This window comes from Lynx canadensis, chromosome D3, assembly GCF_007474595.2.
Source record: "Lynx canadensis isolate LIC74 chromosome D3, mLynCan4.pri.v2, whole genome shotgun sequence".
NCBI classification, from domain to species: Eukaryota; Metazoa; Chordata; class Mammalia; order Carnivora; family Felidae; genus Lynx; species Lynx canadensis.
The window spans coordinates 2,129,805-2,143,595 of NC_044314.2; the positions used below are offsets into that span (position 1 = coordinate 2,129,805).

The window sequence follows — 13,791 nt, forward strand, 5'->3', positions numbered from 1 at the left end:
TTTTTTATATGGGAGACGATAGAGAGCCTTGGAGAGATTACTGCTTATCACATAAATCATTATCTTTCAATAAGAAAAATTATGAAATAAACCTTCAGTTGGAGTCAGCTATTCATACCATAATGGATTTCCCCATGGGTTTTCCCTTGATGGTTTTTGCACAGTCCCTTGAGAGTTTTAAAACACCACTCGCTCATCCCACTTAACCTCCTGTCTCTCTCACGACACCTTGGTGTCAGTCAGACTGGGGGGGGGGTGGTACTGAACATCGGGCGGTATTTTAATGTCTTGAATTCAAGAGCACACCTGTGTTGTGTGCTTCCTCGTGTGTTCTTAAGGCACATCATTGCGTATCGTAATCACATTTGAGGTTCAGTGGATCCCTTTTGAGCAGAAATGACTCCTGGTGAAGTTCAGTTTGCATAGCAATTTAAAGAACTTTCCTGCCAAAAGTCCCTAATAACGTTTGTTGACTAGGTCCTTTCCTTTTGGTTGAGAAGGGAGTGCCCAGGCACCGTGAGCGCGCGAGGGCGGTGGGCACAGGCCCGGGGGCGTTCCCAGCAGGTTGAGGGGGCTCCGGCTTGGAATTGTCCTTTTTCCTGTCGTCGGGTTTGTGATGAGAGTGGCACAGGCTGACGACAGGTGAAGGCCTTGAAGACGGCCGCAGATTGGGGGATGGGGGTTTTGGCCATTTCAAAGGACTGTCCCGGAACTTAGGTTGACACCGGAGAGGGGCGAGGGCCGAGAAGCTGGGCCGGGGGTGTCAGCTGACAACGTTCCGGGGAAGAAGGAAAGAGAGGAGAGAAGCAAGGACAAGCGGAACCTCGGAATCCCTCGTGCTCACCGCACCCAAGTTAGGCTCCGGAAGGCCCTGCCCAAGATGCCCAAGTGGTCGCACAGCAGTCCTGTGTGCGACCCCAAGAAAGCCCGTGTCGTTCATTCTGCGGTAAAAATGCTTCATGTGCACCCGGCTCTCAAAGCTACATATGCTCTTTCTGCCGATGGCTCTGGGAGGGGGAAGGGAGGTCTGACACCTGACACGGAGAAGGTGCCATCAGAGCACAATTTGTGACGTGCGAACCTCATGTGCCGCACATGCGGTCACCTCCGTGTGACAACCACTGGCTCGACGGACCGAACAGAAAGTTGGGAGCTCGATTCACACTGACAATCCTGACCCCACGAAAACCCTCCAGACCCACCAAGTGCCTGTGTCGTGTCGTGCCAAGTGCCTAACCTCTCCGAACGGCAAGTGCTTCGCCTGGAAGTGAAGGCAGACCGGGAGGTAAGAATCTTCTTGAACACACCAGGGGCGCACGCGTCCAGGAACGCTGCCGTCTAGACGTGGCAGCTGGCTACACACCCACGGCAGAGCTGGCCTTCCCTCCCGTTGCCCCTCCACTGTTTATTTACTGAATTTACCTGCCCTTTGGTCCCACAAGAGACTTAAAACTCACTCCAGTGTTTGTCTTGCATTTTTAGTCAAATTCAACCGACATTTCTTGCTAGAGTTGCCCTACTTGTATCATCAGACTGTTACGTGTTTTGATGCGTTTCAATTAGGACTGTTACCATCTGTTCTTCTGATCCCTTGCTGGGTGACAAACCACCCACACTCGGTGACCTAAACCAACAACCACGGCTTCGGTAGATCAGAAGTCTGAACAGGGCACAAAAGAGGGAGCCCTGATGCTCCGTGACTCCTTGGGACTGGGGCGGGAAGACAGGACCAGCCGGGGTGACGTGAGTGGCCGAGCTACAACAGCTGAGTCGGGGACCCGCTTTCGAGATGGCTCCCTCACCCACGCACCTGTGCTCTGGACAGGAAGGTGCGGCTCAGCGGGTGCCCCGCGTGGGGGAGTCTGCACATGACCTTTGCGCGCTGCAGTGTTGGGGTAACAAATTCTTGCCTGGTGGCTGGCTTCCTCTAGAAGGAGTCTCCGCAAAGGCACAGGCAGAAGCAGGGATGTTGCCTGACCTGGCTCAGGACTCACAGAGCATCGGGAGAGAGCACGCCGAGCCCTCCCTTTGTGTCCAAGTTCATGTGCCAGTAGCAGTCGGTCCGCATCATCCATGGTAGTTCCATTCTGGAAAATCACCATGAGCACTGAAATTGCAAATACCTAAAACTTCTTCCCCGGGGAAGCAGGGGTTAGGTTCCTGTGAGCTTCTGACCACAACATTTTAGTAAGCCAATGAATACATAACTTCCTTTGTTGTGTGTTTCTGTTTAAATTGTTGATTCATTAACACTGAAATCATGGCCAGCCGCTCCGGGACTCAGGCCCGAAGGAGACTCATCTAAACACATGTATTTCCTCCTTGAGGTGCCTATCAACCTTCTCGCACTTGGGAGCGTTGGATGGTGCTTGAGTCCCTCCCCCCCCCAGGGGACATTGTAAAAGTGATGTCCCCAACAAAAACGTGCAAAAATGCAAAACGAAGTAACATGTCACTGAATAGATGGCGGAAAGGACACTTGTCTCCAGTCCGAGATCTGAAAGGAGAAAGCAGAGTGCCGCTCTGAGCAGCTCCAGGTGGGCGAGGGCCCAGCACCTCCGTGGGCGTCTGTGAACGGCTGTGCACGCACACTGAGCGTTGATTTTCAGGTTACGAATAAAGTTTAGTGAGTAGCCAAATTCTCAGATATGGAATCCACAAATGAGGACTATTGCATTTTTCCAAATCACCACATCATCTTGGCAATTTACGTGTGTGCTGTTGACCGAGCGTTCTTTAAATGATCTTCGTCAGTATCTGTGTAACAAAGAGGTATTTGCACAAATCTGACACGGGCCAAAATCTTCTCGGAACTCTGCTTAGTACAACTTTTGATGGCAATGGGCGAAGCGTGACAGCAGAAAGCAGGGTTCATGTAGCCCCTTACTCTCGAACACCCATCTTCGGGTTGCTGCAGGCTCCTGACTGTTCACTCAATACCGTTTGAATAAATAAGTTAATATGTACTTTTCCCAAGCTCAAAACACCTGGCTGTTTTGGAACGGCTGGCAGCAAAAAGGGTCCTATATTTCTAGAAGTGACACAAATTACAGACTGTACCTGGAACCAGATCTGAGAAAAAAACAGATCTTCACCAACACCATGAGTTCCTTTGCTGAAATCTGAGTTCAGGACAACGTTGGAAATCTGTTAGATAAAGACAAGTAGATGAAATGACAACAATCAGGAAAAAGTGAGGTCGATCTTTTGTTTGAAAGTATTTGAAATTGCAGGGATGCATCTAGGGTGATTAAACAAGAAGGAGTTCCATCATTTTCTGGAAGAATAAGGAATAAACAGAGCGTGAGTACAAAAAGGTCTTCAAAAGATCGTTCTCTTGTGCGTCATTTCAGAGCTTAAAGCGGAAATAAAAGAAGACGTTTTAAGAATACAGACATAAAAGTAGCTCATAATTAATCTATCCCTTTGTTCTTATTCTTTCTCATAAACAGTAGAAGATATTGTCACTATTATCACTATATAAATATAGACAATTATACCTGTTTTCATTTCTCTGGCAAATAGGAAACAACACAGGGTTTAGAATCAGATGATTTGGCATTTGGAGCTACATAAACTGCAGCCGGTCGTTCAGCGAATAAGGGTCTAATTCCTGCCTCTAAGCCCTCATCTGCGGTGACTTGGAAAGTGCCCTCCTGGCCCACAACAGACACTGAGGGATCATCTCTGTCCCCGCGCACATGCACGCGCTCGCTGTGTTCATCTCTTGGTAACCCTGGTGAGGGTCTCTTGGCAAACGCAGATGTGTGGAGTCACACAGCCGAAGACGACGCGGGGGACCCCCACCTGCAGAAGACGTGGCCCGCTGCCCTTCTCCCAGCAGCCCCTCCGGCCGGCACCTGCGACTCCCTCCCTCGGCTCAGCTGGCTTCTCTGATCCTCTACAGCATCAGGTCCCTCACCCTGGACTTCCTGAGCTGCTCCAACACCCCCGGCACGTTTCAGCCCTGAGTTCTGTGCGGCCACTATGGTACAAAGTAGGGAGTTTCCTTAAAAAACTAAAAATAAAACTACCATGCGATCCAGTAATTCCACTCTGGGTTTTTATCCAAAGAAAGTTATTAATTCGAAAAGTCATTAATTCAAAAAGATACATGCACCTTCATGTTCATGCAGCATTATTTACAACAGCCAGGATATGGAAACAACCTAAGTGCTCATCAGTGGATGAACAGATAAATAAATTGTGGTAACATGTACATACACAAACACATACACATACACATATACATATACATACACATATATATACATATACACATACATATACATACACATACACATACACAAACACATACACATACACGTACACATACATGTACACATATACATATACATATACACATACATACACATACACATACACACATATATACATATACACATACACATATACATACATATATACACACACATATACATACACAAACACATACACATACACATACATGTACACATATACACACACACATACATACACATACACATATACATACACATACACATATACATACACATACATATATATACATATACACATACATACACATACACATACACATATACATACACAAACACATACACATACACATACATGTACACATATACATACACATACATGTACACATATACATATACATATATACATACACATACACATACACATTACATACACAAACACATATACATACACATATACATATACACACACATATACATACACATACACATATATACACATACATATACATACACATACACATACACATGTATATACATATACTATACATATACAGAGTGAAATCTTGCACTTGCAACAACATGAATGGATCACGAAGGCATTATGCTAAGCGAAATAAGTCAAAGACAAATATTGTAGTCTCTCTTACATGTACAATCTAAATATGTATATTATATATATATTTATATTTCATATAATATAAACATATAAGATATAAATGCTTTATTGCCTCAAGAGGTAGCTGTGTCTAGTCATGGCAAAAGACTCCACTTTTATTTTACTTCATAAATTCGACATGTTTCATTTTGTAAATTTAAGGTGCATAGCGTGTTACTTTCCTATGTTTATGTGTTGTGTTGTGAGTGCCATTGAGGCAATATTTATGTCATCCCATCATCATAGTCCGATAGTATTGTCTATATTCAGTAGATCTCTATGGCTGATTTGCTATTTGTTACAAATTTGTACCCTTAATACCATCAGTCGTATCCCTCCCCATCCCCCATCCCCTGGTGACCACCATTTTATTCTTTCTCTTTCTCATTTTATAGGGTTGGCTTTCTAGATTCCACATAGTGTGATATCAGGCAGTACTTGTCTTTGTCTGGCTTCTTTTTCTGGGCACAATGTGCTCAGAGTCCATCCCTGTTGTTATGAGTGGCAGGGTATCCCCCTTTCTCATGGCTGAATAGTATTCTGCTATGCATGGGTACCACATCGGTTTTACCTATTCATCCACTGATGGACATTGGGGTTGTTTCCATATCTTGGCTATTGTGAATATTGCTAGATAAACACCGGTGTGCATATATCTTGTCAAAATCCTGTTTTCAAGGACTTCACTTTTAAACAACATATTCTTGGGGCACCTGGGTGACTCAGGTGGTTAAGCGTCTGACTTTGGCTGAGGTCACGATCTCACAGTCCATGAGTTCGAGCCCCGCATCGGGGTCTGTGCTGACAGCTCAGAGCCCGGAGCCTGCTTTGGATTCTGTGTCTCCCTCTCTCTCTTCCCCTCACCCTCTCACACTCTATGTCACTCTCACTCTCAAAAATAAACAAACATTAAAATACATAAATAAATAAATAATGAACATCATATTCTCGTCCTGTTCATGTTTGTGTTCGTGTTCGTGAAAATGCACCAAGAACTAACACACCTTACTCAGGTGTTCAGGAGACTTTTATCTGTGAAAGCCTCACCTTTCCTTGAGCCTAGAAGAATTTCTTCCTCAGAGGAAACGTCTCTTTTCATGTCTCTTTTAGATTCCCATCTATGCCTGTGAATTCTCTTCTCCTAAGGAGGGAAGCAGTTTTGTTTTTGTCTTTGTTTTTGTTTTTGTTTTTGTTTTCAAATAATGCACGTACCTCAGTTGAAGTCATGACACCATGAACAGCTATGATCAACAGGCCAACCAAGCCAAGGGCAGCAGCAAATTGCCATCAGTTGAAAAAAACTTCCAAATCATAAGAATCTTAAAACGTGGGGGGAAAATGAATATACTAACATAGGTAAAATATGTGACAATTGGCATTTTGAGCATTTATTACATTCCAGGCCCTTATTCAAGTCTGTTATATTCATTAACTTTTTAGTCAGATAATACGCAAAGCTGTTTAGCAGGGGGCTCATTGTCCCTACTTTATAAATGAGGAACGAGGGGTGTCTGAGCAACGAGACGCGTGTTACGCCCAGGCCGTCTTTCCAGTTGGTTTTTGGCCGCGCTGTCCCTCCCTTGCCAAACGCGACATGATATTATCGAGAAAAGAGTAAGACGTCAGAATAGTCCAAAAAAGCAATAGAAACGATCTTTTAATATAATCCCGTGCTAGGGTTGTCAGATAAGATACGAAACCCTCATATAAATTTCAATCTCAGAAAATCGACGAACAATCTTCAGTATAAGCACCTCCCAGATACAGCATGGACACGCTTACACTGAAAAAGATAGCACTCGTTGTTTACTGAAATTCAAATTTCAGAGTACCCTATGCTTGTACTTCTAAATCCGGCAAATCCGTCTTGTGTTGGAGTCAAGTGCTTCTTTACACGTCCTGGTAGCACCTCGCTTCCCTTTCAGGACAGAGCGAAAAGCCCACATATTTAAGCATATTTAGGACATTGTGTATTTTTACAAGAGTGTATACGGCACTCTCCACGCGCCACCTTCCTTACGCATGTTATCGATGGTCCACAGAGCAGCCTGACAGGGACAGTATTGCTAGGCACGTTTTATAGATGAGTGCACTGGCAGGAAAGAAGTGAATTAATATCTTCAAGGTTACATAGGAAGTGAGAGGTGAAATAAATACACAAATCCATTTCTGTCTGGCCGCAGGGCCAGGCTCGTGGCAATCAAAACCATAGTTTTGTGTTATATTTTCCATATCGACGGTTCAGAACCGTTTTTCCCAAGTGGGCATCATTGCTCCTGGTCCAATTCATCTAAAACAGTGGGGATTATTGTCAAAATGGGGGAGTCACTGCATGTGCTCTGCGTCGTCTCTCTCTGCGGTCCACAGTGACCGGGGACCGCATGACCAGCTTGATGTCAGTTCATCCCCTACTCGTCACCAGCAAAAGAGTAAACAAGAAATCCATGCTAATTCCCCATTCTGAGGGAAAGCTGGGTGTACAGGTCAATAGGTGTGCGTTTTCCACATTGAATAGGGATAGAGCCATTAAGGGAAAACATTCACCTCCAGACGACAGAAAATGAATAAAAAGTTTTTGCTCCCAAGTTGTTGACCTACAACTGGACATGGTAGATAGCAACCCAAATGTGGCTCAGGCTACACGCTTCTTATCCTCAAGACAATTTGGCATTTCGAATGCATTTAGTTTATTTAAATATTTATTGGGTGAGGTTTAAGATTCAAATCAATGAGATTTATTATACTTCATTTTAGCTGAGAATTTTCATGAAGTAATTCAACCATATTTTTCCAATGATGTTCTAAAATTCACATGAAAGGTGAAGACATTCTTTTTCAAGAAAAAAAAAACCTATTACATTTCTATATCTCGCATTTGTCATCGGGCTTTACTTTTATTAGCCACGTCCATACCTCCCTACTTTACTATTTTGGAAAGGTCTCAGGGTCTGTTTAAAAGTGGTGGTCCTCCTCCGGGGATGGAAAACGGGTTTGGCTTCCATGGTTTCAACTGCCATTGACAGTGGGTGGTGCTTTTTGGTGGATTAAAGCAGAGGCAAGAGAGAAGGGAAAAAGTAACATGGATGAAATAGTTTGCAAAAGTAAAGGAAGAGGAAAGTCTGTATTGAAGGAGGGAAAGAAAGGAAAAAAGTAGGAACTGCGTTGAAGAATGTTCAGAAAAATCACATTCAGATTAATCTTATCTGGTCTCCGCAAATCCATTCTTTTCAGTGCTGAACAAGACATGTTGCTAAAACACAGCTCCATTAGATTGAACTCTCATGACTTTCCATTGACTGCGTTGTGAAGGTCAAACTCTCTAGAATGTGCGTATCGGTCATCCTCCATGGGCTCTCTCCCTCTGTGCCCCTCAATGGCCTCTACCCTCAACCTGCTCTGAAGGTTGCACCAGGGAGACCCCCAGGAAGCTCTCTGGGTCTTATGGAACCGTTAGTGGCCTTATTCTTAGGAAACCGACCAAGGCAAAAAAGACTTTTTTCGGTCTGAGGTCATAAGTTTGAAGTGAATAAATTGTGGTTTTCCATTAAAAAAAAGTGTATGAAAATATCTGCATTATCTTCCTCTGATGAGAGGGCATGGAGCATGGTATCCATGGGATTGAATGACACACCCCTGAGGAACACGACCCTCATGGTATTTACAAACTCATGCCTTCCAGTCTTAATAACAACAGAGTGCTAGAAGTTCAATGACACATGAAAAAGAAATGGAAGACAGCCAAATCAGAAAGGAAGAAGTAAAATTATTTCTGTTCACAGATGGCATGATCATGTACAAATGCATAATAAATTTATACATGTATAAAACCCTAAATATCACACACACACACACACACACATCTATTAAAACTATTGAACAACTCAACAGTGGCAGGAAGCAAAAGCAACACACAAATCAATTGTGTGTCTATACACTAAGGATAACCAAGTCAAAGAAGAAATTAAAAAAGGAATTTCATCGATTATATCAAAAAGAATGACATCATTAGGGATAAATGTAACAAAGAAGGTGAAAGACTGGTACAATGGAAACCTGGAAACATTGCTAGAAGAAATGCAATATACACATACATGGAAAGACATCTTGTGCCCTTGGATCAAAAGACAGAACACAGGGGCGCCTGGGCGGCTCAGTCTGTTAAGCCTCCGTCTTCGGCTCGGGTCAAGGTCTTGTGGTTTGTGAGTCCAAGCCCCACGTCGGGCTCTGTGCCGACAGCTCAGAGCCTGGAGTCCGCTTCGGATTCTGTGTCTCCCTCTCTCTCTGCACCCCCCCCCCCGTGGGTGCTCTGTGCATGTGTCTCTCAAAAATAAATAAAGATTAAAAAAAAATTTTTTTAAACCAGACACAGCACAGTGAGAAGTCCATGCTACCCAAAGCAACCTGGAGATTCGAGGCAATCCTTATCAAAATCTCAATGGCATTTTGGCAGAAACAAATCGGAATTGATGTAACACGTGTGCTCCCTTATCCACAAATTAAACAGCAAGATCGAGCAGTGCAAGCATTCGGAAGTTGTGACGAGCATGAACACCAGGTCAATACACATCTGTGCGCTCCAGCGTGTTGTGAAATGCCGCGGGTCTGTGGTGAGGGAAAGGACTCCGGTACAGGGTGACTTGAAAACACAAGAGAAAAAGGCAACAAACGGACCCGAGAGGAGATCGGAGAGGAGAGAAGATGGTGAGAAGGAGCCTTGAGCCCGGGGGAGTCGGTCTTCCTCGGAAGGCGGGAGGAGGGCAGGCCGCTGGCACAGCATTAAGCAGCCTCACGGGTGAGGGCAGAGTGGGCAGCTCCCTGACGCGGCATGAAGAGCCACAGCCATTCACGTCATTATGAAAAGTAAACGATGAAACAGTATCTAGAGCACAGCAGACGGTACATACTATTGTCCACGTGGGAAGTCACAAGTGTGTTTTCCTGGTAGAGTCATGAGTTTCAGGCATCACCCAGACTGGAAATCATTGGTCTTTAGAAAATACTCCAAGCAATAATTTCTGACGACTTGTCGCAGGGGCCTGGAACGTCACTATCGTCATCACCATCACCACCATCACCATCATCTTCATAATCTAATTCACTACTATTTTCTTTTTTTTTAATTTTTTAAAAATGTTTATTTATTTTTGAGACAGAGCATGAGCAGGGGAGGGGCAGAGAGGGGGAGACACAGAATCCGAAGCAGGCTCCAGGCTCCGAGCCATCAGTACAGAGCCCGATGCGGGGCTTGAACTCATGAACTGTGAGATCGTGACCTGAGCCGAAGTCGGAGGCTCAACCGACTGAGCCACCCAGGTGCCCCTAATTAACTACTATTTTCTGAGTCCTTGCAGTGCTCCAGGAACTATTCCAAGTGCTTTCCATACATTAGCCTATTTAATCCTCATCACAACCGCAAGGTGGGAAGCTCTGCATATCAGGGGGAGGCCGTGGTGTGGGGCCAGCCCAGCCTCAGGAAGCTGACAGCCCAACACAGGAAGCGCATTCTCGATTGGCATCTGTGTGAACCCCAAAGTCTGTACTAGGTGTCCTGGCACATGTGATCTCCCCACATTTAATTCTTTGGGGGATCAGTTTTTCAGAAAGTTAATATTTACTACAGAAAAGTTTCTTGGGTTAGATCAAAAAGAAACTTGCAAAAAGTGTATTGATTAATTTCTGGATGTACCACTTTTTCCCATGATAATACTGATATGGATTTTCTCTCATTCAGGACAATACTCTAACAACTGATTCAATATGGTATATTCACAGAAAATGGAAACTGTATAAACCTTTTTTAATGTTGTTTTTTTAGAGACAGAGAGACAGAGCACAAGTGGGGGAAGGGCAGAGAGAGAGGGAGACACAGAATCGGAAGCAGGCTCCAGGCTCCGGAGCCGTCAACACAGAGCCCATCTCAGGGCTTGGACTCAACAAACTGCAAGATCATGACCTGAGTCGGAGTCGGACGCTTAACAGACTGAGCCACCCAGGCACCCAAAAATGGAAACTTTATACTATCAGAAATTAATATTTGAAAAGGAAAATAATTAGGAACACATATTTTAAGCAAAACAAGCCGTAAATAAATAGTGATTAGTGATCAGAAAAGATGGGATTTAATACCATATTTCATCCAAATAAAAGAAATTATTTCCTTAAAAACACAACTTTAAAAAGAATGTTTTACTATGTCCCCTAGAATTCACTCATTTATTCTTTCAACAAATAAATCTCAATATTATGCTTCAAGATATAGATGATGAAATAATTTACATAGTAAAACTTAATGTATTTAATATTTTTGGTTTCAAGTGATCACTATGCTGAGAGCTTCGTACTCTTTTTTTTAAGTTTATTCATTTATTTTAAGAAAGAGAGAGAGCACGAGCAGTAGGGCAGAGAGAGGGGGAGGAAGAATTCCAAGCAGGCTCCACACTCAACTCAGAGCTCAACGGGGCTCATGAACTGAGCAGAAATCAAGAGTCAGACGTTTAACCAACTGAGCCACCCAGGCGCCCCAAAGAGCTTGGTGTTCTGAAGGACTGCCCCCACTGGCCCAGGGCTTGTGTGCTGTAGGAGGGAAGTGAGCCAGAGTTCTACCCGGATCACGAACATTCTATGCAGTCACACACATGAGTTGTATCTTTCAACAATGTCAACATTATTCAGTCATAAAGCAAATTTAACATAATTATAAATCTGGTTTAGGATTCCAAAGTCAATGACATTTCACCAAGCATTTAACTTGGCTTCATACACGTCACACAAAGCAAAGCACAAGACGAAGTCACCCAACAAACAAGATACAACAAGGGGCGGGGGTGGGGGGAGTAGTTAACCAACCAAACGTGAAGTCAGTCCGTGGGCGTAGAGCTGAGGTGGAGCTTCCTCTCTCCACGCTTACCACTTCCTGTGTTTGAGCAGTGGACGATCTCTGTTATGTTCAGAGATCAGTCGGGCAGAGCCTTGGGGGCCAGCTCTCACACGTGGTCAGATGTGGGAGGGTCGTGGAGAATCGGAGAGGTGGCTGTAGGACTCCCCCCTTGTCAGTGGGTGTCACCAGCCTTGGGTCCGGTTGCTGGCTTCTCTGGTCCCAGGGATTATTAGCCCCTTATTCAGGCTCTCTTGACTTTGCTGGTTATCAGTTCCTGGTACCTCCAGCCTGTGCTGGTTTCCGCAATGACTGGTCTTGGCTGCAACACCCTTGGCTGCTAATGTCACTGCCTGAGTGATGACTCCTTCTTTGTCTCTGCCCCCCGAATAACCCTAAAGCCAATTACGTGGATGAGAAGTCATCCCCTTACTTTTACCGGTCTTTCCCTCGGGTCCTGGCACAGATATGAAGATGGCAGGGAAGGAAGGAGGCCTGCCTGGGAAAAGAAAGGGCTGGAAGGAATCAGTCCTGAGCCATACCTCCGGGAATCTTGGAGTCTGCTCTCCGAACTTTGCAGCGACACACTGTTAGTAATGCCCCTGTTTGGAGGGTTCGAAAGAGTTCAGTAAAATTTCTAAAATAACAACAAGTAAGTGGTACAGTAAGGCCAATAAAAGGAGCCTTCAGTGTGCCATGAAGTGCCTGTTTCAGCACAGAATGGGCAAAATCATCAACGCGAATTTTGGGGCAGTTTCCAGGAAGAAGCCAGTTCACTGCCAACCACGAGATGCATTATTGCTTAGAGTCTGGTGCTGGGAGGTCCATAAAGGGGAGACATTGCCGTTGTAAGTTCCCCTGGGGGCCCCCTCGAGCATGAGGCTGACTACAATCTCCACTTATCTTAATGAGCTCCCGCAAAATGGCCATTACTTCTCGTCTAGTGAAGAGCTAATAAAATGAGTTTCGTTACGTTGTGTGGGTGCCTTTGCCAAAAACCCACGCTTTGGTTTCTTTACAGTGCTTTTTAAAGATCTTGATGACATAGGAACACGTTGCTTTTCTGAACTGAAACTACCACATCATGTATTTGGTGAAGGGAAATATTAAACATGAGAGTAACGGCAAGCTTCACATCACCCGAAGTCAGCATTGAAGTCTTAAACCTGCTCAAATTCATGGAGGCTTTGTTCTATCCCAAGCACTACTGGTATTTGGGGTATTTTCAAAGTTTCTAGGGAATAACCTGAAAAAAAACTGAAAAAAAAAAAACTCGTCTGTTTCTTGGCCTCAATTTGTGAGGAAGAAGCAGCAAGAACCAAGCTGGCAAATTTAAGAATTTTCACGCTCTGTCTGCAACCAGGCAAGCTCTTTGCCCGCAGGGACCCAGTGACCGACAGCTGCAGACAGCGGCCTCCTTGGTGGTGTCTACAGCCTGTTGATTGCATGGGTTGCCAAGAGGGACCCTGGAGATAGCCCTTTCCAGTGGACAGTCATGTCTGACCTTAACCAAGACACCTGGATCCATATAAAGTTTAATGTAGACACCTGGGTGTTGCTGGGAAAACCCCAGAGCACAGCGGCCAGGGTCCACATTGGCCAAGTCACCACGTCCATCCTCACTAACCTGTAGAACAAGGAGCATGTGACTGAGGCTCTACACAGGGCCAAATTCAAGCTCCCTGACCACCAGAAGATGAGTTGTGCTGTGGCTTTGTTCCTTCCTGCCTTTCCTTGCCCCAGTGTCCGGGCTTTCTGTTCCTATTCCTTCCATCACTCCCTAGATCCACAGCTCCAAGAAGTGGGGCATTGCTAAGTTAACACAGACAAATTTCAAGACAAAGTGGCTGGAAAGCAGCTCATCCCAGATGGCTGCGGAGTCAAATATATCTCTCATCACAGCCCCCGGGACAGGAGGCATGCTCTGCACTCATGAGAGCTTTGGTGTTTCCCCCTCCTTATTCATGCCCACCAATAAATCCTCTTTCCTGTCAAAAAAA

General features: G+C 44.7%; 1 pseudogene; it reads left to right on the plus strand.

The window, feature by feature from the left end:
* The first annotated feature begins 13,144 nt into the window (after nt 1-13,144).
* On the plus strand, nt 13,145-13,269 carry LOC115498866 (annotated as a pseudogene).
* The last annotated feature ends 522 nt before the right edge of the window (nt 13,270-13,791 follow it).